Below are 6000 nucleotides of genomic sequence, written 5' to 3' on the forward strand. Positions count from 1 at the left end.
GGATGGTTGTTAAAATTTATCCTAAAAAGAAAGGATAAAAGAAAATTTTTTTATAGTTTTGATGTTTATGAACTGAAACTGAGAACATAACAAGAAAGATTAAAGGACAAGTAGAGGAGAGAAATTCTTTGATAAGTTCAGAATGCTACAAAAAATCCAATCTTCAAAGGCAGACACCACACAAGAAACTATGTGATAAGTCAATTAATTCACTACATTAATAATTGATTGATAAGAATTAAAATTGATAGCACTTTGCTAAGCTTTCTCTTTATTTTTTGAATTGTTTGAAATCTCTAAATTGTCTTAATCTCTTAATTGTGTTAAACATTACATGTGTTAGCCTATTTATAAACAAAGATAAGAAACTAAAGAAGAAAATTACAAAGAAATTAATTAAGAAATTAAGAAATACAAAGCTGGAAAAAATCCTAATAGAAATAGGAAAAGAAAAGTTAAAGATTCATAATTAATAAAGTGCTAGCTAAGATCTTCCAAAATAGTAATGGTCTCCTAAGATTGTATTTTGATTTTACAAGTCAAAATTTGTCCATATTGTTGCTAGCCACAATCTTTAAAGATCTTAGAGAATATTTGATGGTAAAATATGCCAAATTGGCTCCCAACCCATATAGAAATATAAAAGGCATCAAAAATACTAAAATCTTCTTAATATGGGCTTTCAAAAGTAAAGAAATAATAGGATATTATGGACCCACGAATTTTTTGAAGAATAAAGGCCTACCACAAGACAACCCAATACATGCCCTAATAGTATGCTCCATTTGAGCCTAATTTTCTTAACTCCAAATAGACTTAATTTTTTTGCTTTCACTAATCCCATGTAACCATAATGAAAGAGTTTCTGTTCTTTTTACCTCATTGCTTGTGATGAACATGTTTCAAGGTTCTAAAATTGATGAAAATTCTTGACCCCCTTGTAGGCACATCAAATTCCGTAGTTAATGGATCTGTAAGATTATCATAATATTTAATATAATTCACATTCACAACACTATCACTTAAATATGATTTCACAGTACTATGTTTTCTTCTTATAGATATGGATTTATCATTACAATAATTGCTTTTCACTCTACCAATTGTTGTAGCACTATCACAACGTATTAATATTAGTGGAACAAGTTTTTACCATGATAGAATTTTAGATAACATGCCTTAGCACCACTTCCTAAAGCAAAAAAGGTAATCTAAGGTAGAGAGAAAATCACCTGATAATATATTCCAACAAAAAAGCAATATCCTTGAAGTATGCAGGATATTTCTTATACAACAAGTAATAATTTTTAATACCAACTAAATACTTCAATATTCCATGCACTGCATACCAATGATCTTTACCCGGCTTGCTTGTATACTTGCTTAGTGCTCCTATTGCATAAGCTGTAACACCCCTACATGCATAGTCCTGTGCATTTCACTATTCCAGGGACTGGTGTCGGTCCAGACAATTAAGAGGATTAGGACCATGTTTAAGTCATCTAGAAAAGCCCCACATGAAAATAAATAGCCACTATATGATGATGAAATGAAAATTTAGAAAACAAAGCACAATGGGTTAAATGAGTCGGTGGTCACAGCGATGGGTGATCGTACCGGGAAGTGACTGCGAGATCAGTTATAACTCTATTTTTGTATGGGGCATTGTGACACCGCAGTCTTAAGAAAAATTGCGAAGCTAGAGAAAATGTAAAAATCACAGAAAAATGTAGAGAACCAGATCAAATAATTAGGTCAGGATTCCTGAAGAAATACTAAATTTTTAGTAAACCGGATCAGACCGACGAGGGACAAATTGGTCAATTCACCCTTAGAGGTAACTCATGACCTAGCTGTCCAAAAAAATATGAGAAATTAAAATTGTGAAATATATAATTAAATTGAATAAGTGAGGAAAAAGAAAGGAAAAGAAAAGAAAATAAAATAAAATAAAAGATTAATGACATCACCCCCATGACATAATTATGACCTCATAATATTATAATTTTTAATTATGGAAAATAGTGGATAAATACTACAAAATAAGACAAAATGAAAAAGTAAAAATTTGGTCTTCTTCCTCATGGGTTGCCGCCACTCTCTCTTTCTCTAATTCTCTTACATTTCCACCATTGTTAACCCTTAAAAGCTTGGTTTCTCCTCCCTTCCTCACCATAAAAACCCTAACCTCTAACATTAAAGTTTGATTTTAGACCTTGGTGGAGTGATTAGCAACTAAAAGAAGAAGAAAAGAAGGAGAATTGGAGAATTAGAGAATCCATAAATTAAGTTGGAAAGGGATCTTCGAAGGAAAAACGAAAATTGGAGTAAACTAAGTCAATAAAAAGGTTTGTGCACAATTAGTTTTAAATTGTTCATGTTTTGTATATTTTATTTGATTAAATGATTTTAGTTTCTTTATGTATTATGTTTACCAATTATTGAATTTATTTCAATGATTATTGAAATGTGTTATGGTATGAATGAGTTTAGTTTTGGAAAATGAAATTAATTATAATTTTATTTTGTTATGAATTGAATGAAACTGGCTTCGGAAAAATTTTCATTGAAATATATTTACATGGTTTACATAGAAAATTTGATTTGAAAAATGATTTATACTTAACATGGGAAATGGATTAAATATGTTTGAAATTGTGATGGACATAAAAAAATTATTGGATATTGGAATTGACTTTGAATTCAATTGTATTGTGATTTATGCTCACAAAAAGGACAAAGAGATTCATGATGTGTTTTATATCTCACTATGGATGCTTGACTAGGTTATTACCCGTCCCTCATTTGTTAAGGAGACACTGGAGTTAACTTTGTTTTGATTACCATGGTACGTGCACATGCTTAGATTCTCCTCTTATTAGAGGTTAGATCTAAGTTTCTCATGGCCGTTTCGGAAGTTACATTATTGTGGTGTTGTAATGTGCATGATGATTTGATCTCCCCGACCATTGGGAGTTAGAATCGCTTTGAAGATGGCCCTTACGGATTAGTCTGGCATAGTTAGTGAGATAAAGAATGATTTTGGAAAGTGAGCAATGGTAATTTTTAAAATGAGAATTGTACATAATTGATTTTAGTGAAATTTTCGCTTTATTTCCATAAATGGATGGAATTATTTTAAATGTTCAGTTATGATGGCTAAATTGAATTTCTTGATTAATGACATTTAAATACTTGATTTGTATCATTGAAAATATTGACTTTGATTTGACAAATTTCAAGATGTCCAAATTCTTTGCTATAATTTTGTGAAAGTATAGTGTATTATACTTAAAATTATAGTTGTGCACCACTGAGTTCACCGCTCAGCGAGAGTTTTGTATGTTGTCGCAGGTGAAAGGAATATAAAGTAGCTGAGTAAGATTCCTTAAAGACACATTGGGACTAGCTTCGGGTATATCATAGGTATACCCTTGTACACTAGAGTTTGATGTATTCATGTAATAATATATATGTAAATTATTTGAGCAGTTGTACAAAAACTCTTGTAAAATATTTTGGTATATAATTAAATGAAAATTATTGTAATGTAAATTTCAAATTTTATTTACCTGTATAGTTTTATAATATTAATTTTATTACCTTAATGAATGTAATATTCATATTTCTTCCTGAGTTTTGTAATTAATGAATGGTTTTCTTTATGATAACTATGGCTTGAAAATGTAATTGAGTTGATTATATTGAATTGGGATACGAAAGTGATTTGTATTGGAGTTGTGGTTGAGAAAGAAATACTGGAAGTGTTTTTCTTTTCAGGTTTTGAAGAACTATTTTCTCAAAATACAGCGGGCACTCTGCCAAAATTTTTACAAAATTTGCGGAAACCTAAAAATTATTAAATATTGAGATATGGTTTTAACTTCAATTAAAAGTTTTTAACACCCATCAAAAGTGCTCACCACCTTTAAAAGAAAATAGAATTGCTTTAAAATTCCTTGTAGTATATTTAATGGGTTACCGGTAGGCGAAGTACGGTAATTCATTAGGTGTACTACGAGAGCATGTTATACCTTACGGAAGGGTAAGGTGTGAAATGTTTTAGTGTTATCATAGCAAGTTTTAATGAAAATTTTGAATTGTGAAATTGAAATAATTTTTGGTAAATACAACTGCTCAAATGTTTGATACATATAATATATTTACATCATAAATATGAACTGACGGGGAGAAATCTCCTTGTGTTAGTTGTACAGGAAATAGAAAATGCTGTGAAAAGATATGGAAGAGAAGGATGATATAATAGAACAGTCTATGATGGTGGAATTACAAGGTGAGGCCCCAGCTCCTCAGAGTATCGAAAGCCCGACTGTACCAGCCCCACCTATACAAATTACCACACAAATGGCATAGCAAATAGCTATTTTCTTTTAGCAGATGGCTGATAACCTGTCAGCCCAAGCCTAAACACAAACCTAACTCCCACAAGGGCAGCATGAAATAGAGAAGAGTGAGAAACCTATGGGTCAGAGTTTGAGTAGTGGTGTAAGAAAGAGAAAAGAGTTTGAAGGACCTCGAACCTCTAAGTACGATAGATGTGGATCTTCAGGGTAAAAGCAATCGAGAATTAGTCGTCAAACAACCAGAAGTTCCTACCCTATCCATGTCTGTAATGTATGTGACAAGTTACTTGGGGGCATTTATCGTAAGGCCATTGGAACCTGCTATAATTGTGGAAGAATTGGCCATTTCGCCAGAGATTGTACTAGAGCACGTCTACCTATGCCTCATACTACCCTAAAAGGATCAGTCTAAGGTTCTGCTTTTAGAGATTCATAGATAGTTAATGGAGGCAGTAGCGGAGGCAGAGGTAAAGGTAGAGGAAGTGTTATTGACAGCCAGGGCATAAGGCATCAATCTGAACGGAGTAGTACATCGACCCGAGTGTACCTCACGCATCAAGAGAGAAAAGCGGAGACTTTCGACATAGTTGCCGATACGTTCTTAATTTTTGAAAGGAATAATTATGCACTATTGGATTTTTGGCTCTGCTTACTTATATGATAATGTTAGAATTATATATTTTGTTGTTATTCCTTTGCATAGAAATAAATTTTGATTCTTTAGTGACTAGTCCTTTAGGATAAGGACTAAGACAATAAGTGTGATTGAAATCAGTCTTGGAGTAGTTGCTAGGGAGAGACGTCCCCTATAATACGATAAATTATAGAATTAATTGGTGTGCCTGTTTAGTGTAAGGTAAAAAGACCTAAAAGTGAACTATAATAATATAGTTGTCCTAGATGAGGACAAAGGTATTACACCGATAGATATTAGTGAGTACCATAATAAGAGTAAGATATGAATTTGAGAAGGATAAGATATAGGAAAATTTGATCTATTGGGATGTATCATAGTAACTATACAATGTTCTTGATGTTGATACTGTAAGCTGCAGATTACAATACTGACTTGAGATTATTGTGTAGAGCTACGTACAACTCGATAGTACACCAAGATCAAAATAGTTGCAAACGGCTTCTGTTTTGATATAGTTATGACAAGACAAAGTTTTCTCATTGAAAATGAGTTTGAAAATCCTAATCCAGGATTTAAAACTCTAAAGTTAGAATATTGAAAAGGTATAGTTATAAGATAGCTAGAGTTATTGACTCAGTTATCTAACCTAAACTACGATACATCAGGAATTGCTATAAGATTAGAGATTTCGGTATAGTCATAAATTAAGATAACATTGATAGGGCGAGGTCATCCGGTCTTGGATATGGGGTTATAATTATTTTGGTATTATTATGGATTCTTCACCTAAAGTCTAGCGAAAAATAGTATTATAATAGTATAAAAGCAAAGTGCAAGAAAAATTTTGTTCCCTTGAATGAGGCAGGATGTGATGGATGATAATCAAAACTTCTAAAATGATGTTCTATTGAGAACAAGAGGGTGATAATAATAATAATAATAATAATAATAATAATAATAATAATAATAATAATAATAATAATAATAAGCTATAGAATA

Source organism: Hevea brasiliensis, chromosome 18 (assembly GCF_030052815.1).
Source record: "Hevea brasiliensis isolate MT/VB/25A 57/8 chromosome 18, ASM3005281v1, whole genome shotgun sequence".
NCBI lineage: Eukaryota > Viridiplantae > Streptophyta > Magnoliopsida > Malpighiales > Euphorbiaceae > Hevea > Hevea brasiliensis.